Source organism: Lagopus leucura, unplaced genomic scaffold (assembly GCF_019238085.1).
Source record: "Lagopus leucura isolate 7727_CA_CO unplaced genomic scaffold, USGS_WTPT01 Super-Scaffold_100026, whole genome shotgun sequence".
Lineage (NCBI taxonomy): Eukaryota > Metazoa > Chordata > Aves > Galliformes > Phasianidae > Lagopus > Lagopus leucura.
Window position 1 is genome coordinate 2226669 of NW_024962277.1, and position 25849 is coordinate 2252517.

The 25849-nt window shown below is 45.2% G+C and overlaps 1 long non-coding RNA gene across 1 annotated transcript; it reads left to right on the plus strand.

Annotated features, from left to right (window-relative positions):
• Positions 1–9402: 9402 nt before the first annotated feature.
• On the plus strand, positions 9403–24705 carry LOC122184976. The gene is made up of 4 exons (XR_006180684.1): positions 9403–9441; positions 18448–18521; positions 23143–23433; positions 24527–24705. It is a non-coding gene; the product is annotated as an uncharacterized LOC122184976 (long non-coding RNA).
• Positions 24706–25849: the final 1144 nt, after the last annotated feature.

The following is a 25849-nucleotide window of genomic DNA, read 5'->3' on the forward strand; positions in this document are numbered from 1 at the left end:
TGCTGATGTCAGTGAACCCCGGATCAGTCCCTTCCAAAGCTGCAAGGAATATGGTCCTAATCAGATGATGCAATTGTGGCTAATTACTCATATATTGGCAGCTGGATGCTATAGGGGCTAAAAATAGGTCTGAGCATCTATGCAGGACTCTAAATACGACTTCAGGTCTTTTAGAAGAGCTCGTTAGGAGAGGGACAGATCCTGTACTCAGGAGGGTATGGCAGCAGTGGATATCATGTGTTTTGGAAACTCAGCCCCTTTGTTTGGTTAAATGAGAACACGGGGTATTTTTGGATCTGGCTCCAGCTGGAGGTGTTGAAAGCTTGAAAGCCTATTTCTGAACAAATTTTAAAGAATGCCTCCCTTTCCATTTCAGAGCTGAATTTTGCAAGGTGTTATGTTCCTTCAGCTGCTTTTGATAGCACTGAAATGGCATGAAATATTTTAGGGCCATATGTAGAGATAGTCGAAGGCCTGAGGACCACTGTTGGATTTGGTTATTTAGATGAAGGATACGAACATTTGAGATCACTTTAGAAACAGCAGGCCAGCCAGCAATTTCACATCTAGATCTTGATTTGAACTGCGAAACCCCAGCAAAGTTGGGATATATGATCCCAAGACTGGGGTTGTCTAAACATGGAAATCGCTCAGAATTCAAGTCAGAAAAAAACAAATGTGAAAACACTGACTAAATGCAGTGGTCCTGGGTAGCTAATGTTTCCACCCAAGAGCTCTGGTTTGTTCAGGACACAACCATTATCAGCTGAAATGCTACCTGTCCTGTTGCAGCCTGGATTTGGTCTCCTTGCCTGTGGATTAGACGTAAGGAATATAAAACAAAATACATGCACAAAACCCTTGTGTTTCCTTTGCAAAATCAGGCTGTGCACATAGCTAGTTCTTTTCATGTTAATCTACACTTACAACCCGATAGCAAGTTAGAGCTTTCTTCTAACCAGGCTTGATTAAATTTGGAAGATTTCTTCCCAACAGGAGAACCCTTTCTGCTTTCATGCAGTAAACATGATTTTGTGCTTTCTGTATTTCTCCCCCCCCCCCCTTTTTTTTTAATTTTTATTTCAGGAATTCTTTTATTATTATTATTATTATGAATAAGCTAGTTTTAAATCAATTTCAACAGCTGGAATTAATTTTCCTGTTACTGACTCTTCACTTGGGCCTGTCACAGAGCGGGAGGCTTTCTATTAGCATAAACATAACTGAAAGCTCTGGAATTTGCATTAATGTACTTTTAACAAGTTGACAGTCTTTTGGCACGCGCTCCTGAGATCTGAGAAGCAAGGGAAAAAAAAGACTGCATTATACCTTACACTGGCTGGATTGTAAGAAGCTGTCAGGTAAAACCTGAGGTTTTTTTGCCTACTGCAAAAATATGGGACAAAGTATCCACTCGTATCCACTCATAAGCAGGTGCATATATCTGACAATTCTGAAAAGTCCTTGCTGCTGACTCCTGGCCTCTGACAGAGCATGCTCATGGCTCGAGCAAGCAGTTTTGTTGTTATTTAGTGGACGTGGAACTCGCAGAAGGACTGCGGAGGTGCTGAGGTGCGAAATATTTCTACAAAGTTTTTAAAGGGTCTCAGGAAATGTTCAGCTCAGTGAAAAGGGCTGTGGATCCTTTGAAAACTGGTCCAAACCCTGCTAGAGACATTGGAAAGTGTTAAGTGAGCTAGCCCTGCAAGCCCCTTCTTGCCTTGAGGCAGGCAAGGGGCTCAGCATGGCCATTCTGCTCACCTGTGACAATGATTTTATGCATTTGTTTAAAACAAATCATTTCAGTGAATGACTGAATCATAAGGTTGGAAAAGACCTCCAAGATCTAGTCCAACCATCTATGCATCAGCACCATACCCACTAAAGCATGTCCCTAAGTACCACATCTATTTTCTTGTCGTCTTCTACAAGGGAAGGCCTTTCCTCAATGTCTTTTCTTTCCATTTTTCCAGGTGAGGGTCTTTCCATCTATTTCTGTCTCCTAAGTGGCAGTGAATGGTGTTTTGAACCTCTCCCACGTTAGCCACAGGACCAGCACTCAATTTCTACATAAATAGAGGCTGACATATTTGTCATTAGGAAAGAAATACCTTTCAGCTATTGCTTAAGTTGAAGGTGTTACAGTGTTTGTGAAAAATGTACAAGTCTGCATCAAATTTGTGTATGTGTTTCTAGTTATAATAGAAAAGTAGGCAGAAAAAAGTATTTGGACTGAAGATCAGACTTGTATCAGTTGCCATGGGAATAAAAGGAACACAGAAAATTGAGGGAATCCTTTAAACTACAGGGTATTCTAGATTGAGTTCTTATTTGACTGTTTATTTAGGCCCAACATTAAGACAAAAATGTGCGTATAGCCAGCTCCTCCTGCTGGATCCAGAGCAACTATTGGAGCTTTAGAGATATGGCCTCAGAACAAAGGAGAGGAGGCTGGGGAGTGCTTGTGATGGTGCTTGGCTGGCTCCCCCCAGCTCCCCTGGCTTCATGCTCACACGGCAAGGCCAGAGATTTGGAAGGGCTGCGGTATTTGTCTGCTTCAGGCTCTGTTCTTTGGGCTTGCCTCTTGAGTTTGGAATGACCAAAATGGTACCCATTAGGTATGGAAACGATGAACTGATCTGGCTGACACTGGAGCGATGTGACGCTGCTTACAGGCAGCCATATGGTAATGGTTGTGCTGTTGGGAAGAGTCTGCTAAGAGCAAAGTGTTTTGTGAATTCCTCTGTCGGCTCAGAACGGAATCCTTCTGCCACTCCTCTTCCTGCCTCTTCGCTCTTGAACCACAGTTAATTATTCTGGTGAGAATGTCTCCATGCTCACCAAACCGTGTCCCTCAGTGTCACATCTGCATGTCTCCCTTCCCTCTCCCAGGCATTACAAGTTCTTACCTGGCCCCAAGGCCACTTGCTCAGATGCTGTTCTCTGTTGCTTCAACTCACGAAAGGCACTGGAGGTGCACCTGCTCAACTGTGCAGCCACATGCACTTTCCAAAGCTAGCTTGAAATCTAGGTCTATGTGTTCCTCTGGCTCACAGAGCTTAATTGGAGAATCACAAGTTGCAGTCGTTGATTAGCGCACAAGGATTGATCCTTGGAGAAGGGCAATGGGCCACTTCTCTCTATCCTCCAGACCAAAAAGTCTTCTAGGAGGTTTATCTCCAATGAGCTGTTAGAGGAAACCTGTTCTGTTGGTATAAGTCGTTCACAAAGCAGAGAATGGGCTGCAAACGCATGAGAGCTTTACCCACCTGACTGCTTTGTGTCCTCCTTTGATTTAAAAAGCAGGCTTTTCTCTTTCACGAAAAATGAGATTTCTCCCTACCTGCCAACCCAAGCCATGCAGCCTTGAATCCCCAAATGCAAGGGAAGGGACAACTGCCATGTCAGTGACCCAGCAATGAGGGCTGGTACCTCTGCCAGCAGCGACTTCACCAGCGTCAGTGGAAGGTGTTGATGAGTCAATGTCAGACCCCAAGCAGGCGACGTGTGGGAGCCGTGGGCAGGGGAGCTGAGGGCTGGGAGAGCTCTGCAGTGATGGGAAGAGGAGTGTGAGAAAGGGAAAGGGAAGGGTGTTTTGGTTTAGAGATACTGTTTGCAGCGCTGATTCACCAGGCTAATCGGATCTTGGTGGCATTTCTCCTCCGGTATCTGCTTGGAGAGTCTGTCACTGTTTTTGAGAATTTATCTTTCTCATCAGAGCTTGGGTTGTGTTGTTTTTTGTGTTTTTTTTGGCGTTGGTTGGTTTGTTGGTTTTTTTTTTGCTTTGGTTTTTTTTTCTTCATTCAATGCCTGTAAGAAGAAGGCATCTGAAAACAAAATGTCCTTTTCTCATAGCTCTGCTCAGGCCTGAGCTATGATAGTTTCCCCTTGTGCTGAGGAACAGGGAGCGATGACCAGTGCTGAACCTTCAACCTCTGCAGCATGGAAAGAGGATTCAGGGATTAGTTATGCCAGCTAAAACATCTGTTTGTTGTATCTGTTGAGTATCTGTGAGAGGGGGACTGATGGAGGAGCATCTGATTAAAGAATATTGGCTATGCAGGGCTCCTTCAGTGAGACTTCTCCATAAATAGCACTTGTTGCTAACTTAGCCTTGCTTGTTTACAGACAATGGTGTTGACTGAAATATGCAAATGAATTGAGGTATTTGAACGACCAGTGACTATCTATTTCATATTACTGTTGAATGTATGTATTAGGGACCTTACATTACAATAGATGAAGGTTACAGCCATCACAACTTACATCCCAAAGTTGGCTGATGTGGGATCCAGCCCCAGCCTGTTTCTTGTAGACAGATTCCAATGTAGAGATCTGTTATTTCCAGATGCCTGACAACTTGCATTTCTACATTTTTTGAGTGTCCCACTGTCATGGAGTGCCTTGTGACACCTCTGATCTTGCTGAGTTAACACCGTAGCCTAAGAAGACTCATACTGGTCTCTAGCACCTACTCTTTGAGTAAAGCATGGTTCGTTCTCAATGTCTTGTCCTGTCTAAGCTATTGATCTCATCCTCCCTACTCACTGGTAGCTTTGACCTGATCTCTCATGTTCCAGAATTGAGTACGTCTATGCTTTACTCATTTTGTTACTTTAGTGAAGTATTTTCAGCAGCATTCAGGATTAATCAGACTCTCCTGAAACCAAAAGGTGTTTTCCCACTGTTTTCAGGGGGAGCTGTTAGAGCAGGGCTTGGTGCTGTTGGGAGTCCTATGCTGACTGACTGCAGATGGAGGAGGCAGGGGAAGGGCTTAAAGGATCTGGTATGTTTCATGGCAAAAGCAGTTTTGGAGGACTTCAGATAGAGAATCCCAAACTGAGCCTGGAGTGCATGAGGAGAACACAGAGAGGAAGACAAGGTAAACGTGACTTCAAGGAATCCTGTTCACATCCCTGGTGATGGCAATGAATGAATGAAAGATTCAGAACCTCCCTGTGATATTGGGATGGCCGTTTTTTGCCGTTATCGTAATTGCCATGAGTAAAAAAAAAAACAACAACAAAACATCCTGCTGTCCAGAAATATAAGACAACAGCATTGGTGAAGAGGGCCCATCCTCCGCAGCCCTTCCCCTCATGACTCCTCCACACTCAGGAAGTGGCAAGGCTGTTCTGTGTGGCCAAAAACAAGGCAGCAAAACTCTGGTGAAAAAGGGAGTTAGAGCTGATCGGTAAGCCATGGGCGCTGAACATCTCTCAAGAGATAAGTCTCTGATGCTTGATTCTTTTTAGTCCTTTTGGAGACCGTGATAAGGAGGCGGCAGTTGCTTTGTCAGGGTTGCTCACGCTTTTTTGCACACTGTGTTCAGTTGCTGAACTTGTTCAGATAAGACAAACATCTAAACTCCATTTCCGGAGACACATACCAGTCTTTACACTCAGGCGATGGTTGTACCAGGGGTGGGCTTCTGGAGACAAAACTGATGTCAAAAGCCTGTGGAAGGATTCTCTATAGCAGCTGGTGCTTTTGCATCTCTTCTGCTCCAAAACTGGAGTCCAGACTTTCCAAAGGCATTTGGGTGTTTGGGAAAATGGGCTGCCAGCATCTCACTGGGAGCAGTGGGGAGGATTAGTTTAGGCACCAGGGCTCCAGTTACTGCACAGTGCCAAATTGGTGCTGACTTGTCCTAAGCAAGGTGTCCAATTTTGCTGTTTTTCTGCACTGAAAATTGAGGTACTTCAAATGCTGTCTAGAAATCCTGCAAGGAAAAGGGCTGCTGAAAATTAGATTCAGTGCCTTCTTTTCTTGCCTCCAACAGATTTTACCTGAAATACATCAAGAGAGCCCTCAAAATATTTGATCCCTAGGATGTGCAGAAAGCGCTGTCACCTCTGTGTCCCTCAGAGATGTTCCTCCCCATAACCCTGCAGAGTGCTCAGCTTAACCCTGGTGAGCAGCAATTGCATCACTTATGCATCTCATCATCTAATCCCATTTATAGCCCAAGATGCCAGTACATTTTAAAAACCTGCAATGGAAAGGCCTATTACTACGTCATCTAGGCTACAGTTCTGTCAGTGTAGGGTTATTCAATTAGCTGGAATGCAAGTCATTAATGTGGCCTTTTTTTTTTTTTTAATTGCTACTAACAGAACAGTGATTTAAGGCATTTCTGAATTCCATTGACATTTCCTTTCCCTGCCAGTTGCACAGGGTCAAATGCTGGGCCTAAGGCATGTGACAGCGTCCTCCTGCTGTCTGCAGCAACATCAAATCCTGTCCTGAGACCGGCTCTGGGAGGAATGGATGCACAGACCCCTCCTTTCACGTCCTGCATTGAATTCTCTGATACTGGTAGCTCAGAAGTGCTGTCTAATGGTGTGGATTTCCCAGCTTTTCTGCAGTGGTTTTCCCACTGCATGGGGGCTGTTTTGGAAAGCAGTGACCTAATCACGGTGCCAAGGCCTCGGTGTACTTGTGACCTCGTGCTTCACAGTTTCTTCCTGTGTTCTGCTGATGTGCTGTAGAAATTGGAATAATGTGTTTTGCCTGCAGGCAAAACCTCCCAGCCCTGAAGTCTTACAGCAGTGTTTCCCACATGGAAACATTTCTCCTGCTTTATCTGTATACACCTGCCAATGTGTAAGTATTCCCCCCTGTGCCCATCTATTCTGGTGCCTTTATTCCCCCAGGCTTTTGTTTTGCTCTTCCCATTCCAGGCTGGCCGCTTGACCTTTGGAAAAGCTGTGTCTCCCTTCCTATGGAAAGCAGCTCCCAGAGATGCCTGAGCCCTGAGCAGCAAAACTTTGCTGTTTCAAAGTCACATTGACCTGAGTGCTGCAGCAAATGTGTACAGCGTCTGCTGCCGTTGTTTCGCATGAGGGAGCTGCAGTCAAATATTAAAAAGGCAGCAAGAGCATTAAATTATTCGACAACAGAACATTGTCATTCCTCCATAAAACTATTTTGACCTGTAGTTTTCTATGGAGTCCATTGCTCTTAAATGTGCAATGAGAAAGGAAATTAAAAATTAATCTTTATTTCCATCTCAGAAGAAAACCTTAATTCTCTGCATTGAAATTATACTCGTAATCCAGGGTAATAAATTATAGTTTTTAATTGCAGCCAGTCACAGCCAATCAAATGTGGATGTCTCTCTTTCTCTCGCTTGCTTTAACTTTGCTATGCAGAAAAACTCGTGGAGTGCTGGAAAAAATTCATGCACGTTGACCAAGGCTCTTATCATGTAGCATAAGCTCACAACAACTGGGCTCTGCTCTTTTCTGGCATCCTAGAGCTGATGACCTGAGAGTACCTTGTAGGGCAATGATTGCACCATACTCTCAGCCACAGGCAAACGGGTCTATTCAACCATTTCAACGTGGAAAAGGTGGTGCAGCATCTTGTTCAAGGTTACGTGCTGTCAGTCAGTGAGCTAGGAACAAAATCTAGATTTTGTTCAACTGGTTCAACTGCTTTTGACTATCAAACAGTGCGCCCCCAAGCACTGGGAGCCAGGACGTGCTGCTCTGGCCCACTGGCTGACTTGGCTGGCTTTAAGTACCCAAGCTCTGATGTTGTGTCTCTTCTTGCAAAAAATAAAAAAATTTTAAAAAAAGGACAGTTGAGTAATGCAGAGGTTTATGCTCAGGGCCTAATGAAGGGACCTTTGTGTTCATTTAAGTAGCTTTGTTTTGTGTTTTACTTGTGTTGTAGGCGAATGAAACGTCTATTGGTGTTTGACACTGTTGTATTACACATGATGAAAGCTACCTTGGAGTTGGAGTAGCTGACCTTTATGGGTCCCTTCCAAGTCAAACGGTTCTATAAATTGAGTTTGCTAAGATATGGCATGCTTTTAAACCATAAAGGGAGGTGTTTCTGTTCCCAAATAACTGATGTTTGCATTTGTCAGCTTCTTCCAGTGCTGTCTCACAATGTCTGAGTACTTTCACACCTTCTGCTAGATGATCCTGGCTGGCTGTCATCTCACCACTTGCATGGTGGCACTAAGCCAGGGGTTGTTGTCTCTGAGAGCAGCCCATAAAACTCAAATACCTGGGCAGTGCATCTGAGTTCTTTCTTAGCACCTTTGTCCGAGCAGTTCAGCCTTGACATATTTTTTATATCTTTTTTGCTATGGCATGTCCAAACGATATACAAGCTAGACTTGTATAGAACAGGGAGGATTTTAAAGATGTCTTAGCATTTCCAAGCTCAGCTAGGAGAAGGGAGAGCCAATGGATGGATTGGATTCTTTGGCTGGAGGCAGTAATAGTGGGGGTAGAAGTCTATAGTTTTGATAACAGTCCCTAGGTCTGTTTCCTAGCTTTTTCTTAATGTACTGATATGTGGAAGAGTGGGCACGACAGAAAGGGCAACAAAGTGACTAAACATCACAGCAGCTGCTGTGGGAATAGGATATGGTCCACCTGACATTAAAAAGCCTTCTCCAGTTGCACAGTGTTATCAGTATATATTCACAGTGAAGGTTACTAATCAGGATTAACCTGGCACATCTATAGTCTTTGATTTGTAGAAGGCTGTAAGATTTCTGCAGTGTGTGGCCGTTTCTCCTCATGTGCTCAATGTGACTGGTAGCAATGAGGAGAGTGGTGAAATCCGTACTTCAGGACGCATTAAAAAGAACAGACTGTAAATCTAGCAATGTTTTTGACCAAGAGCACTTATGTTCTTGATGAGTAGTCCCCAGATTCCAGATATGAGTTTTATGGAGTCTTATTCTCCACTGGCAATTTAACAGAGAGCTTCAGCTGGGCTAAAAGAAACATTAGCCTTGGCAAAGCATCCCTTGGCCATGGCTGATGTGGAGGCCACTGGGAGTTCTGCTGCCCACCCCTTATCACCGATGGCGAGCTGTCTGTGGGGGAGCTCTGAGTCCTGCCCAGAAACAACAGCAGTGTGCATCAGCCGCGGCTGCTTCTGTCTGCAGTCGTGGGGATGTGGCTGAGCAGCTTGCCCTGGTGTATTTTTATGTTATGCTGCTAACAGTATGCCTAGATTAAAGGTACCTTATGTACACTTACAAATGCTAATCACACCTGATTTGTTTTATCTGAGCTGCTTTTCCATGCGAATTCTAACCCTTTTCTAGGCAGGATTCACCGTGCCATAACGAATTGAATTGCTTGGAGGCTTTTTCTGGTGGTCTAGTTGAATTTTGCAGTTAACTTCCTTTCCCTCTGTTTCTACCAATTAGATTTACTTCTTAATGCTTTGTGTTTTATGTTTTTTAAAAATTTTTAATGAGCATTTAATCATGAGTCAAGTCTGGATAGCGTTTTCTCTCCACAATTTTCCCTCCTGAAGCGGTTCCTGCCAGCTTTTGGTGGTTTTTATTTTGCTTTTATTCCCCACTTTCTCTCTTAGGTATCTTCTGATAATACAGTGTAAAAAAATTTTGGGCCTGTCCTCCTAGCTGCTGAAACTGCAGAACAGCGTGCTTGGCGTGCTGAGGTAAGTGAATATATCCTCTTATTGACCACTGAAGAGATCCTTCAGTTTTGAATGAGGCGACTTTGTGTGCCAGGAACATGCTCAGCCCAAACGTCTGCTTCCCAACACGGAGCAATCAGAGAGCACCCAGCAGACAATAACTCGTGTCTCCATACAAACAAGGCTCCTTCTGGAAATTAAATGGTTTATCTCAAGTTATGAGACTGCTGACTACTCTTTGAGAGGTACTTTGAGAGGCTGGGGAAATAACTGCAGTCCTGTTTGTCATGTCCAAAGGAAGAGTGATCCTGGAATTTATTGTCCTGTGTGCGTAATTTTTGTATCTAGCAAAATACTGAAAGTAGGATTTATGAACTAAACAAACATGTTTCCGGAAGATGCTGGCAGCTGTGTGCCTTAAGCAGTAGTGGCGGCATGGTGAATATATCTCCTCTGAAAATCTTCTTGTTTTATAGGACAATAAAATTAGTGAATGAAAGCAGAGAGGGAGATATAATGGATCTGGGTTTTAACTAGCATATGAATCAATATCTCATGAGATCTTGCCTGAAAAAAAAAACCACGTACTTCAGGAGCAAGGGCATGAAGAGAATAGGGGAAAAGAATGGGAGGGGTGGTCTAGTGACTGCAGCTGGAGGTCTGAGCAGGACAGGGCCTCAGCCAGGGGGTGTAATTCTGTGCTCTGCCAAAGGCTTCCCAAGGGCACATTGCTGCTTTTCTCTGCACCTTGGTTTGCCATTGTTAAGTGAAGACAGTACCATTACAGCAATGGTTGCTTGGCTTGTGGGCAAGGTGGCATTTCAAGGTGAGAGGTTCTCTGATCCGTGGGACTGGAGACCATGCAACATTGTCAGATTTTCCACCCCACTGTATCAGCAATTATAAGGTATTACTGATTTCTCACCATTGCATGCTTCGTGCATGAAGGGGAAGATTTTGGTGCCTATTAGGATAGCAATATTTCATACACATTTTCCATTGGTTGGGCAAAAGTTCTTTATGGTTATGAGCTAACCCCATTCTCACAAACAGCCATAACTCATCTGTTACAAGTTGCTGATTCTTTCCTTTGACTCGGAAGAGGAAAAAGATTTATTTGGCATTTAGAAACTTCCCATAGCAACAACAGGAGAGAATAAACATCTTTGCTTTTCTCCTCTGCCCTGGAGACAGGTCAGAAGAGGTCCTTGATGGGGCTGCAGAGTGGTTCTTCAGGCTTGCAGCCGCATCGCTTGGTGCTGCCTTGGCTGCCTGATGGTGGGGGCAATGGGGATTGCCTGCAGGGAGGATGCTGCTTTCCTGGGCCCAGGAGCATTTGCTCAGCCTCCAAACACGTGTGCTATCCAGAGAGATTGTCTGCAATGAATGCTGAGCGACTCTTCTGTATCAAACACTTCCCACCTTGAAAACTTCCTTGGTTAACTGCTCATTTCTAAATCATTATTAATGTATTTGCACAGGGATTTTAGAATTTAATTAGCCTCTTTTGAACTGCTCTTAGCGTGTTTGTCTAGAGAAACAGAAAATCCCTCCATGACTTGTTTGCTTTCTTCCTTCGCTGGTTTTCACTGGAAGGGGAAGATACCTCTGGGCTTTACAGGGTTGCAGCCTCCTGCGTTGCAGGATCCATGCAGGCACTCAGGTTTCATTTGGAGCCTTCCTTGGAGTGTTTTCCTTTGCAAAGTGAGGCTGGGCAGAGCGGAGCAGGGCTCCTGGTGCTCACACACACACGCACTTTCCCTCTGGCAAACCACAGTGGTTCTGACCGCCGCCTCTGGTACTGTTGTGTTGGTCCCAAATTGAGGAAGGATGACTAACTTAATCACTGGATAGTTTTGATTTCTAAAATTAAACGGCCTGCCACATGTGCAACGCTGTTGCTGTATTTATGCCAGCAGTTAGCAGGCAGCACCAGGGAGCAAGAGGGGCTTCACAGCTGCAGCTTGTGCCTGCACTGATGTGTGCAAGCAGATGTTCCTTCCTACTTCTCCCAGCCTTGTGGATTTGTCTCCCTGTAAAAACAACAGCACTTGTGCTCAGAGAGCTTTCTGGCCAAGCTCTCAGCCATCACTTTGTAAATGTATGCTGATGAGCTGTGGTGCAACTCAGCTGCGGAGGTGGAAAGGCCGAGGGGCTGAGAAAAGCCGGAGTGCAGCAAGCCCCAACCCAGTGCTGAAGCAGCTGTGGGCTGCAGAATGGCTTCCCTGCGAAGCTGGGGGGCTCTGCCCCCCAACATCACCCAGGTGGCTCTGCCCAGAGCTCTTAGGTCAATAGGAATGAGATGCCTTTCTCTCACTGTTTGCTTTATAGCTAGCCCCACACAGTTTTATGTGGGTTATAGGAGAGAGGAAATAAGAGCAATAAGCTGCAGATAAAAGCCAAGGTGAAATGCACAGAGGTGGAAGGGCTTCATTCTTTGGAGGAGGACAGACTGAGGGATGAGCTGTTAGTTACTCTTTTGGTTCATGCAGTAGTCCTCTGGTCTTAGACGTGTTACTGAGCTTCGCTTTCTCGCAAAAGGCCTGGCAGGAGAATGAAGAGATGAAACAAATTTTTAGCACTAACCAATGAGAAGTGTTCGGGTGAAGCTGAAATATTTTGACGTACTGGATTGGATTTTACCGACTCTGTGACTTAGACGTGCTTTTGTTTGGTGTTAAGCAGGTGTTACTCAAAGCATCAGTGAGGCATGTTTTGGTAGAGCTTTGTGTGCGTGTTAAAGAGGTGGCAGGAGAAGGTTTGCTTTTCATTTGCTAAGGCTTCTGATTGAAAACAAGTGGAATCCTTTGGGATTTCTTTGTGAGCTCTATGGATCTGGCAAGTGTATTTGATGGAAGCAGAGAGTGTTCAACATAAGGTTTTGGATGGGGCGCTGGACAGCCTGGTCTAGTACCAGATCTGGAGGTTGGTGGCCCTGCCTGTGGTAGGGTGGGTTGGAACTTGATGATCCTTGGGGTCCCTTTCAGCTCAAGCCATTCTATGATCTGTCCCTTAGAACAATGTTAAATTAAGTAAACCCTAGCAATTATGTCTGGAAGAAAAAAAAGAATTAGGCAAGTTTCACCAGTGCAGTGCTGCATGCTCTCCTGTCAGGTTGCATGAATGCTGCTGGGAACAAGGACACCCTGGAGCACCAAGAGATGACCCAACACTTCACAGCCTTGTGCTCTGACCTGTCACTTGTCAGCTTCCAGGCGTCATCTTCAGCACCTTCAGTGCAGTAAGATAGTTCTTCTTTGAGTGTCAAAGGTGTGGATTTATGCCAGGGGAATTGCTCTTGGGATGCAAGCATGACTTGTAATTATTTTTTGTTTCCATGAGTTAAATAAATTTAAGTCCATATTTGGATTCATATTTTAATGATAGAACTGCAGCACAAAGGAACTGCTGTTTGTGCCAGCAGGGCACTTGGCTCTCTCCTTTTTGCTGCCTCCTGTCTGAAAGGGGACGCAGCATATATTGATCCCAGCTTTTAGAACTCGTTCTATTTATGAACCCAAATTGCAGAATGAAGGTATGAAGAACACTTGAAAAGGGGAAGATCTATACGAGAACGACAAAGGGAATAAATTAAAGCAGCCTCCCCTCTCTAATGGGCTGCCAGCTGCTGTTAGCGAGGGGATGCCCCAGTGCCATCTACCTGAGTGATGCTCCAGCATCAGGGCATTTTCTTGAACACAGTATTGATTTTTGTTGCTACATTAAGCTTTTAACTTTGTCAATGGTATTCTTGGAAATCATTACTGCTGTGATGCGCAGCACGAGAGGTGAAATATCTCTGCTGCTGCTGTGTGGGTGCAGTCTGCGATTGCTTCCCTCTTTCTTCCCTTTGTTGTGGAAGCCCCATTCAGCTGATGCACCTCAAGGAGAGCGAGGAGGAAAGGAAGTAAAACTGCAAGCCAGGATGGCCTTGGAACTGGGTGAGAGAGACTGATTTTTACAACAAATTGGTGACAACTTTTTAAGCTTTCCTAGTGGCTGTGAATGTGGGGTAGGAGGGGTCAGAGCACGGTCCAGGGCTGGTGCTTGGGGTCCACTGCGTGAGTATGTGGATGTGCGCTGTGGGGGCTGAGAGCTGCATTCAGCATGCTTATTCCTGCTTGAATTCCTGCATCTTAAATGAACTCAGCCACTGGGTGAGCTCAAACTCTTCCTAATTGAGACTGAAGATAGACAAATTAGAGAGCAGAGGGACAGAAGTGGAGGGCTGTTGTTACTGAGGTTTAGGCTAGGTCCTAGGCATGTTCCCTTATGCAGAGATTAACATAGAACATAAAGCTGCACGTCCAAATGGCTGTGGTTGTTTCTAATCCATCCAGCTTCCCATCAGAAGGGAACTGCTCGCAGACAGGAGCATTTTACTGCAGACTCAGCTGTGCTGTGCTGTTAGAAGCTGTTAATTCCCCATCCTGTCTCCTCCTCCTATTGCTCCCTTTCCAACAGCTGTTCTTGGATCAGGCTGGCTGCCTGCTCCTTGGGGTCTGTGTGTGAGAGCCCTGAGATATTCCATTTCAGGACAAGGTAAGGCAATTCCTGCCCTTAGAAATCCTTCACTGCTGTGACCTGAGAGATGTGAAGGTCCCAGAGGAGGGAGTACCTCAGCAAGGAGAAAGCTGATGTCATAGAATCAGTGGAGTCATAAAGATCATCAATCATAAGATCATCAAACTCAACCACCAACCCATCATGTGGCCACAGAAATGACAAATGGCCAAGTATTATCTGGCCCCACAGTTATTTTCATGTCAGTTCTTTGCAGGAAAGAGAGGTGTAAGGAGCCAGGAGGAACTGTCCCGTCCCTTCCACTGCCCCAGGATGGAGCCAACTCTCTTCAGGTTTGTTTTGGTGCAGGACAGCAGAGTGAGGGCTCTACTCTTTGCTTGGACCGACTCTGTCTGCCCCACATCCACCAGACCCCTCTGCACAACCCTTTGCAATGAGAGCAAGTGCTCTTGGCTAGGAATATGTTGTTCCCCATAGTGTCTCCATGCTGATAGCTCTGATGAGAGGTGGTCCAGCTCGTTGCTAAAAAGCATTCTGCTGACAGAATGAATGCCTGGGAGAGTGATGAGCCTCCACCTTAGCAAAATGCAGAGAGAATTTTCCTCTTCTGCAGTCTTCCCCCCTCCCCCCATCCACTACTATGTCAAAACCTTGAGTTTTGTGTAAAGTTGTTAAATAAGCTTCTGGGCAAAATAAAAGATCAAAAGAGGTCTAATTAGCTGCAGTCTGCTTAGGAATTGTGGATGTTCACCTAGTTTTATAAATTGACACTTTTAACATTAAAACTCAAAGCAAAAAACGATGTAATTATTCCCTTTATTTTTATTTTTTTTTTTTTTTTTGAAGCTTAGGTTTAATGTCTTTATTGAAAATTGGGTACTTCTATGGCATCTCAAGATGCTTTATTCTATCAAATCTGGAGCAAGTCATTTTTCATTTTGGATTGTAATGTGGTATAAATGATAAGAGCCTGATTCAGAAAGCTTTTTTTTTTTCCTCCCCACTGGCAGCTTGACGAGAAAGCCTCATAGTCACGTCCCAATAACCCTGAAGATAATCTATTGTTTGAGTCTTTGTGAAACTGCTTGCTTTTATAAAGGGGAAAAGTGAGATTTTTTGAGCCCACGGTTAGGGTGCCTGAGCCTCACTTGCTCTCACAGGATTTTTGCTTCTTTTTAAATTTTATATCTTTTACCAGACACAAGATACCAAGGTAGAAGTAGGTACCTGCTATGATGATCTGTGCTGTGATCATCCATTGAAGTCTATGTGCAGTCTAATTGAAGCTCAGAATGTAACAGGTAGTTGAATGGAGAACATCTGGTGGTTAGAGCAAAGAAGGAATGAGAGATGCATAGATGAGCTTTGTTGTAGTTTTTGGGCTTGTTTCCAAACTCCGATCATTTGGATGTACCATGCTTCATGTTCATGTCAAATCTCCCTGAATTTGACCCCAGTATCATAGAGTAGAGTGGACAGATGAGAGGAGGGTAACGAGGAAGTCATGTTAGAGCTGGACTGTTCACAAGTATTATTTGCACTGTGGCAAGACACACAGTCTCCATTTAGAAGCAGAGGTGATGGCGCTGGCTCTTCCCTAGTGCATAGGAAGTCCCGGTGCCTGCCCCAAAGACCTTACCACCCATAAAGAGGAATGGCAAATGCAGGGTTTGTATTTGTGTGAGGGTGACTGCAGAAAAGGGTCAGTCCCCCAGTGAACTTTAAACTTTTTTGGATGTTTATCTAAAAGTTCATGCAAATGGAGGTGGATTTCTTTGATCTGGGGTTCTCATGAGAGCTGTCTTTTGTAATTTCGACTGCTCCCTGGCTTGTGTCAGAAATGCTGTGAGTGGGGTCTGCCCTGGGATTTGGCACAGCCCAGGTTTTAACTGGGCTGGAAGGGAAACGGAGCAAGATTCAGACAGCAGAGAAGAGCTTGCAGAAGAGAATTTTTTATTGGCATCTTTTATATGATTCTAATTCAGAAGTTTCAGTTCTTGATGATCATGCTGGGCAGAGATTCAAGATTTCATTTGCAGTTGGCTCAGCTCAGATGCTGGAGGAAGCTTCTGCGACTGGGAGGAAGATCCTTTTCCTGCAAGAACAGAATTTCTCATCTGACATTAGGAGTGGGATTAGAGCCTCCTTAAAGATTCCAGTGGGGATTTGCTTGAATTTTTCCAACTCTGCTTCTCTGGCCCAATGTGGCAATTAGAGGAGAGTTGTTTGGTTGTTGCTGTGAGTGATCTGGCTGCTTGCTCTTGTGGATTTCTTGATAATCAGAGCTCACTGAATAGAATGCTTGCTACAAATGTGGTTATTGATTCATAGAGATTTTTCTGAGAATGGAAGCTTATCCTTTGTTACTTTTAAGTTGTTTCATTGGCTAGATAGTGAGCAGGCATTACTTTCACACACCAGGACGGCTGCTTTCTGGAAAAGATTCAATTATTATTCTTCGCACGTGCTCTGTATGGGCTGTGCTACCATACAGTGTATGTACAGTCCAAGCCTTTTCCCATTTGCTGCATAGCAAGATATCCACTGACTTCTATGGGAAAGATACTGACAAAAGTATTGGTGCAGGCTGCCCATGGAGGTGGTGCAGTCACCATCCCTGCACGTGTTCAAGAACCATGGAGGTCTGGTACTGAGCGTTGTGGTCGGTGGGCATGGTGGGGGTGGGCTGATAGATTGGATGATCTTAGTGGTCTTTTCCAACCTTAATGATCCTGTGAGACAAAGCCCGGGAGCAGCTCTGGGAGCAAATGCAGTATGATTCCATGAGTTGGCGCTTTGTTAAGGAGTTAATGAGGAGGAGTTTCCATCCCTCCGCCCCACCCAGAGCAAGAGGAGATGGGTGTCTCCTTGGCTGTACGCTGGGTTGAGGATTTGACTTCCAGTGAACAGCCTGGCGTGGTGGAGCTGCTCCGTGTGTTTGCTGTGCTGCTCAGAGGGTGTGCATTGCACGGAGCATCGCTCCTGGGAAGCTGAGCTTGGACAGCACAGAGCAGCTTCCATCTGGCTCTCATATAGCCATAATGGTCATTAAATAACACTTTAATGTTTTACAGCTTAATGTTTTTGTTTTAATATTAAACAAAGATTTTCTTTAAGGGAATTTAGTTTAATCATCTGGTTGCATGGCTGACCTGAGGAGGAGCACTGAAAGCCTGCAAAATTCCCCAGATGCAGCAGAGAATGAAAGTCCTTACGATTTAATAAACTATCCAAGACGAAGTAACTGGACTAATAAGTTTGTGATCTGTACCTGAGGGATGTGAATGCGCGCTTATATTGGAAGAAGGAAAACTCCACTTCCATCAGACACAGCTGGTACTTAAGGCTAAATGCATAAACTGTTTTTTATTTTAATTCTTTCATCTTTCCTATGTTTCTTGTGCCAACCTGCCTATTGGAAGTACTTCAATTGCAAGTTTGTGAAATTGCCATTTTTTCTCCTTAAGAATATGCAAGTCTTGTAAATCCCAATTATCACTTCACCTTTTAGAAAGTTACCTGAGCTGACAGATGAACCATGCAGATGCCCATCAAATCTGCTCCATTGCTTCAAGCTAATGCCTTGTGTTTTAGTGCCCATCCAAAAATTCCAAACGGGTACATCACCACTGAGGTAATGAATGAAATAAATTATTAGCTAAACACAGGGTTGTGACCACACGTTTAAGAGATGGGTTGCTGTAAGTAGTTATAATTTGTAAGTTATAAGCTGTCATGGGTTCTGATGTCTCTCCTCCTCTCAGAGAAGTCCACGAGGTCTTGTTCTTAAAGCTCATTTTCAATGTTTTTGGCTCTGAAGAGTTTGCTAGGTGTTTTCAAGCCTCTTGAGAGCCACACATCAACCTACAGGAAAACATACATTTGTAAAATGATATTAACTTCTATAATTTCTTGTCATTTATAAACTTCATTCAAATGACTCTTGACCATTTTGAGTTCAGAAGCATCCAATGGAGTGCTGAGTTTTCATTTCCCCTTAACAGAGAGATACTGGGAACAAAAAATGTGCTTTTCTGCTTGCTGCTGGACAAGGCTTATGGGTAGCGATAATATCTTAGACAAACTGGGATGGCTGGAGAGCTTAGGTAACCTTGGAAGCATTGAGTCCTTCTTCAAGCCTGAAACAGAAGCTTGTAATGCTGAATTAGCAGCTGCTCAGTGTTCAGTTAGATAGTCGTCTATTAGAGCTTTGGAGGAAAAAACATAGTAAATATTGGTGTATTCTGGTTTACCTGGGACACAGAAAGGATGACAGCTTCTGTATCTTAAGTATAGGACAGCTTTGTTTCTCTTGAGCAGCCCACAAGAGCATGTGATCATGTAAACTCCTACTATATGCTTAGGGGACTGTGTGTCCTCAAGAAATGGCTCGTGTGCTTCACGTTTTCTTCTGTTTTTTAATCTCTGCAGGCTGTCTGGAACCTGGGAATTTGGCTTTTACATTTGCAGCCTTTTTTGCTCTAACACAGAACTATCTTCCAGGTGGAAGCTGAAACCTTGTCCCTGGGGTAGCGAGGCCACGCAGAAGGTCACAAATGGCTGACAGTGCCGAGCTGGTGAGATCTGCTCTTCTGGTTTTGTCAATGATTATCCCGGCCTGACAAAGGTTCTACCATGAGCATTGTGGTAACTTCTTAAAGTTGATTGGGAGCTATTAAGGAGTGATAAAAATCAGGTATTTCTGACCATGGTGATCAAAGGAGGAATTCAGTGATACTACAATAGGTGCTTGGAGTTCTCCGGGCATTGCCATCAGTATTGTTTAATGACCCAAATGCTATGGCTGCAGTTGGGCAAATAGCAGCATTGGCAGCCGTGCAGAAGTTCTCAGGAGACAGGGATTTCAGAGCGACAACATAACTCATTGCAAGCTGTCTGCTTTCCCTGAATGCTGGCAGTTGTCATATTGTGACTGTCAGCCCAGAGGTTGACCCCACTTCCAGAATCCTGATTTATTCAGAAACCTGCAGATTTCCTCTCTCGGGTTTCAAGCATGTTGCCTGTGGTCTAAAGGCAACAGTTCCACCAGCTGAGCTGTTGAAGGTTTCTTTCTGGCTGAGGTTACAGGACACGTGTTAAAAGCTGGTGTCAAGTGAATGCAGCCTAATAGGATTATGAAGTTTTCCTCCCCCTGTAAGAATGAGGGTAACTTGATGCTCCTGGCCTACCTAAAGGAATATGCTGTTTGGGGAACGGATCCTCCACTCTGCCATGCTGAAAGGTTGCTAAGATGTCAGGAGGCTCAGAGCACGGAAAGCATTATGCTGAGAGCTCAGTGAGAGCAGCCGTTGAGTCCCCTGGCAACCCAGAGTGACCTTTCCCCAGACGTCTCCCACAAAAAACTTGTTGCACATCCCCTCCCTGTTGGTGTCTGTGGCAATGGCTGGCGGGAGTTTGGCTGTTTGCAATGTAGGCCATTCATGCACGAGTCCCCAAACTGCTGGAGCCCATTGCCCTGCGGAGCTCTGTGAATCTCCTTGCTCCTACTGACCGACAGCCAGCAGTTTCCCAGGCATCGAGCATGTGTGTGAGTGTAGTAATGAGTCATTTCTTTGGGGCTATTGTTTAAGTCTTCAAACCATGGAAGGAAACCAGGAGCCTGTTGTATGTCACTAAAGGTCACCGGCTATTTTTACAGATTACATTAAAGAACACCAAAACTGCACAAAAAGAATATTCAGGCTACAAAGCCGGAACTTTGAAAAATATTTTCACTGCTAAACTATCACAAATGGCTCTGGTGTGTGTGCAAACTGTCATTTTTCAGGGACTCACAGCCTGGCTAAAGGTGTGTTGCTCCTCACGGGCTATAAGAATACCATTCTCTGGCACCATTGTGGCCTTCCTTGCAAAATGAAAGCAGCGTTGCAAACTATCGTGCTGAGACTGTTTGACCAAATGCTTGAAAGAGATAGCAGTTTATTTCTTTTTAACTTGGGTTAAAAGTTTTCCTCCATTGGATAAACTGAATTAACTGAAACTTTTACCCAAATCCCAGCTGGGGCGGACAAGCAGCATGGAAAGCTTTAATTTGAAAGATTAAAGTGAAATTCTAAGCAACTGGAGCCTTATAATTCAGTACAACGTGGTCAGCCTATCAATGGGAAATCATTTTTTCTGTCTGTTCTGCTTTTGATGTCATTCTATCAAACATTTAATTGGGAGACACAGCTTTAGCTTCAAACTCATTTTGAAGCAATGAGCATTAGTCAGACATAAACAAATAGGCTGGGGGCAAGCTACACAGCTGCCAAGTGGTGGGGGAGATTTAACAAGGGCCTTGTGAGCCGATGCCCCCAAAAGAAGGAAATTAGGATGGATAGAAGGAGAAGGTTTTTGCACTAAGTGTGGTGAGGCACTGGCACAGGCTGCCCAGAGAGGTGGTGGTGTTGCCCCATCCCTGCAGATAGCTAAGGTCAGGCTGGGCAGGTTCTGAACAACTGATGGAGCTGGATCTGATGGAACTGGTGTCCCTGTCCAGTGCAGGGAGGGTTGGACCACATGACCTTTAAGGTCCCTTCTGACTCAAACAATTCTATGAAATTGCCACAGAGCAGAGAACAGAGCTCTGAGGAGAGGAAGCAGGGGTTGTGCAGCAAATAAGAGGTGCTGGAATCTCATAATCCTGAGCAAGGCGTGAGAGTGCTCGGGTTGGGAATGAAGCCCTGATGCTGGAGTGCTCCAGGCAGGGAGTGGGCTTCAGTGATGTGCTGTGATCTGAGAGCCACTGTGCTCCTGGGGACATGGGGTAATCTGCTGGTGGTTCACGGGCAATTTATGAGGTTAAACTGGAGGTTCTGAGGTTGAATTAGTCCCCATGCAAATGTGGGTCAAAATGCTAATGTATACTTAAAGAAAAACTGTGTGCAGGCAGCAAGCTCCTTGAAATATCATCTTTGTGGTGACCGGACCTCAGGGAGCACATAATAGGGAGCAGCCTTTGCTAATTCTCAGCCGTGGCTGCAGCAGAGCACTGTGGATGAGGGGGCCAGGACAGAGGCAGATGTAACTTCTTTGAGGTCATATCTCAAGTCAGAGTGCAGTTCACTCCCGGGTTTGTGGTCGTGCTGCTGGAGCAGGCTGCCCAGAGTTGCTGGGAATACGTTTGCTTTTAATCTCTGAGCCGTTCTCTTTGCTGAAGTGCCTGGAATTTGCCTCAAAAATATTTTGGAGGGGAAATGCAATCATAAAGCTGGATCTTTGGGCTATGCATGCTTCACTTCAGAGCCATAACATCTTTGATGGGGGTGAGTGTTGTTAACCTGCCTCCTTTGTTTTCTGACAAGGAGAGTAATTTTAAAAATAACATTTTAATCCCTTACACTGCATCCATGTCAGTGTTAGCTTAACTCAGCCCACATTTCGGGATCTCTGGGAGGTGTTTCACTTTCATTCAAGTAGATTTGGTTTTTTAATACTTTCATGACACTATTGCTAACTGGGACCAGAGCCTGGCATGTGCAGCAGGCAGCAAAGTCCTACTCCCAGCAAAGTTCCTGTTAGTTCCTTGAGCAAAGCACTGTGCTTCCTCTCCAGCATCTCTGGAGCCTCATAAGAGCTTTCCTCTTCCCAGCACAACTCAGGCTGGTCCCATCCCTGCTCCCGGAGCTAGTCATGTTTTTCCTGAGCGAAAGGAAGAGGTTCCCAATCTCTGCAGATGCCATCCAACCATCCCGGCCAGCTCATTTCTGCCCTGCTGAGAGATGCCCACGGGGGTAGTGCAGGCATCGTGCCGGCCTTCCACAGCCAATAGGAAGGGGCAGGGACAAAGGTAAGGCTGGCAGCATGAAAAGGCTGCTTGTTGCAGCGTTTCATGGCCAGTGAGCATGACCAGCCTTCAGGGCTAATTACCAGAGGAGAGAGAAGTATGTTCTTGTCAGCAGGCCTACAGGGTTACTAGTTAATGAAGCAGATATGCAGGTAGCTTGTTTGGTGGCAAGAGCGAGTGACTGCCTTGTGTCCTCAGGGATGTGGGCAAACCTTGGTGTTGTGCTGGCAGGCTTACAGTGTGAGTGTGTCTCCATGCTGCAGGAATCCCTTTGTACTGCTGGGTCGTCATGTGCCCAAAAGCTAGTTGTCTGCTGTCCCAGTGCTGTGCTGGTCTCCATGCAAAAGAAGTGAAAGAACACAGGGGAGTAACAAAGTGTGAAGCCTTTGCCCAGCCTGGTGTGTGTGGACAAACCTAGCGGCTATTTCTGGCTCTTGATTTCATGCTTTCAGTTCACGAAACTTATTCCATCTCATATCCCTCTTCGGCTTGTTCCAGACTAGGTACTGCTAATGAGGAGCAGTGATATGAGACTCCTCCAAGTCTGTTGTGGTAACTGCTACTTGCTAGCATCACTGCTACCTGCCTTTTAACCCATTAATGAGGTGATATTTGACAAGGGATCTCTGTAATACAAAAAAGCTGACTTATGTATCAGACCATGTTATGCATCTCCTCTGCTAGTGTTCCTTGTGTATGTACCAGAAACGATCCTTTCACTGTCAAAATGTCACCTATTTGAGCTGATGGTTGGCCCATGGAACTGGATGAATATCCCAATGCAAGACTTGTGAACCAGTATCACAGCAGAAAGGCCTGGCTGCACATGGGGAGCACAGAATGCAGCCCCAAGGATGCGGCAGGTCAGAACTGAGATATGTTGGTGCAGAAATCTGGAAGAAGGTGCACTGTGCCTGGCTAGAGCCTGCTGTTGCCCCTGCTGTTGCTGTTTGTGTTTCTCCACTTCTGGTAGGGAAAAAATATATATATATATATATATTTTTTATAATATATATTTTTTTATAATATATATATTATATATATATATATATTATTTTTTTTTTCTGGGATTTTAAGCAAACATATATTGGGAAAGGGCCAGCCTCACTTTAGTCTCTGATTGCTACACAATCCACCTGATAAGAGGCGATGAAGATGTTTTGGGGTACAGTTGTGTCTTTGGCCTCCATTCAGGCTACAGAAATGTCTGCCACCCCCAGGAGAGCACGGAGCAGGGATGTGAGAGCCACAGCTGTGCTGCTGCACAGTGCTCTGCATCCCAGCATCTGCACAGAGCAAACAGCTGCAGAGAGGCAGCTCCTGCAGCTCCAGGTCTTGACACCAGTCTCTTTTAGTGGCTCTGGGCTTGTTTATAGTCATGCTACTTCACTCTGCATTTCTACCAACAGGTTCCAGGCTCTGTGCACCCCCTGGGATGGATCTCGTTGCTGCCCTTTCTGCTGGGGACTGTGCAGGGAACACAGAAATGCTGCTGCCGAGAAATGCAGAGAAGGATGTGACAGCATCACCAGCCTTAGAAGAAACAGCAGCAGCACCAGAGATGGAAAGTCAACCCTGATGGAGCAGTGGTGGAAGCATCAGAAAACCCAGAGGCAGAAGGACTTGCTGAAATTATCCAAGCAGCAGAACAAATAGCAAAATCTGAAGTGGCCAAGGTGCTGCAGTCAGCAATAGCTGAGGTAGAGGCCCTGCAGCATTGGTGCCCACTTGGTGCCCCTTGGGTTAGGCTCATGCAGCCAGGGCAAAACCTGGCCTTGCAACCCTGCGCTCTGAATGCCTCAGATTTCTCCTGGAGCTATGGGAGAGTGTGTTATTTTGGGAAAATTGAGAATGAGTTTTAAAAAAAAGAAAAAAAAAGGGAAAAAGAAAAAAAAAATCCTTAAAAATCCCCACGGAGCGTTTGTGCTCTTTTCCCATCTGGTTTCCCTCTGTCTTTCAGATGAGCTTTTTTTCCACGATAGCGGGCACTTTATCAGGCCTGGTAGAGCTAAGGATACAGAGCCCCCCCCATTACAGCCCCGCTGGCCACGTGCTCATCCTGTTCTGAAGCATTCATATTTGGGGATCAAAAAGGGTCCACGCACAGTGTTTACTCAGCCGAGAATTTTTATTTGACATTTGAGCAATTATGCCTTGTGCTGTCCATGAGTTTGCCGAGTGTGATAAACGTGCTTTTCCCATTTGAAAAAACCTGTCTTTTAACATTGATGATGTGGCGACAGATTTTCAGCAGGGCTGGGAGCAGGATTTGCCAGGGCTCGGTGCCCGCTCTCAGAGCCAGATTGTCAGATGTTCGGCAACCAGCAGCTCCCTGTTGGGTGTGAGGCCTTTGGACATGTTTGTTTCCATGTGCAGAGCTCGTTTGTTGCCTGTGCACCATTGAGCATCCACCTTCAGCTCTGAGGACTGCGCACAGGAAAATCTGGATCTCATCTTCCCAGGCTCTGATTTCATTTTGAGTTTGCAAGGTCAGCTTGCTGCCGTCACCATTTCCTGGGCCCCAGCGCTGCCCTGAGTGCATGTCTTTGCTGGAGGACATCTTCCTTCAATTTATCCCTGGTTCTGGAAGTAGCTTCGCTCGGGATGGGCACTTTGGCGTGTGTTTCAGTGTGCTTTTATGTCTCATGGAGATCAGCTGGACTCAGGCACATGCTGAAACAATTCCTTAAATCAGAATGTGCAGAGGAGCCTTTATTTATAATTTATAAATATCTGTGGTGTATTTTCCTATGGTGTTTCCAATGTTTCATGCATTTACTCTTGACTTTTCAGCTCAAGGAGATGAGGAGGAGCGCGTGGTTAAAGCTAAAGAACATCACCCAACAGGAGGAGGAGGACTGGGAGAAGAAGAGAGAGATGATGTGAGGTGAAGGTTGGTTCATACCCAAAGTGAGGCTCATACCCTGGGCATTTCCCCTTTGTAAGTGCCCACGCTCTTAAAAATAAAGATATGCCACATTCCACATGCAGTATCATTCATGGGTTTGAAGGCCCTTGTCTTCTGGCTTTGTGAAATGACAGCTCCACACCAGCTCCTCCATGATGAGGGAGAGCAAGGAGCTGATTGTGATGGAAAATGTGTTGCTGGCATGAAATGGTATAAAAAAAGATGTAATTTTAAATGTCAGGTCAAGTTGCCATGCCCTGTAGACCAAGGCATGATCTGCAGGAGGACTGCTAATGTGAATTAGTTTCACATCCCAGCAGAGCAGGTGCAGTTGCTAGCAGCCTATCCAGCATGCTCCAGCTCTGAAGCATTTCTCGTCTGGGTAGTACTGGTAAGTTCACTTTTCTGTTTTTTTCTAATTTTGGTTACTTATCTGTTGAAAGTAATGGGAAAGACCTCTCCATCCAGACTGATAATAGTGAAAAGAAAGGAAAAGTCCACAAGGAAGTCAGGACATTGGAATCAATTGGTAAATTGGAAATCAAAATGGTATTGTCACCATGAATGGCGTGCTCCCCAGGCAGGGCAGATTGTCGTTAGAACTGGCGTCGCAATTTTGAGAGGGGAATATGGTTTCTTCTAAGGTTATTTTCTCAGCCTGTAAGGTGAGGGTAAGTTTGGGTGATGAAGCAGTCACCACGGGAAGCAAACTGGCAACAAGATGGTGCCGAGTGTGGGATCAGAACCAAGAAAGGCTTGGTGCACCTCTCCCAGATTCTCCTATGAAGGATGATCACAGTGTGATGCCTGCAATGAAGAAGGAAATGCACCCTTCTCCTGCAGTGACGTCAAAGGGGTTTCAGTGCCCTTCCCAGTGCACACAGCACCGGTGCTGCCTTTGCTCTGGGGCAGTGACAGCCAGGGAGGGGAGAACAGCAACCTCTGATCAGAGCTCAGCCCCCTGGCCCTAGATCTGAGGAGACAGAGCCCGCCCTCCCTTCCCTTACAATAATTTTATTTTATTACAAAAAGAGCCCATATTAAAAAAGCTCATGATTATGTTTTCTGTTCACCAAGACTTTTCCTGTATTCGACCTTTGGATAACCTCCAAGGCTTGCAAACATTTGAAAGGAGTAAAGGAGCTCATTTTATTGCAGGGCCTCAGCATACATTCTTTCCAGCCTATCTTTAACATCAGTTGACAAGA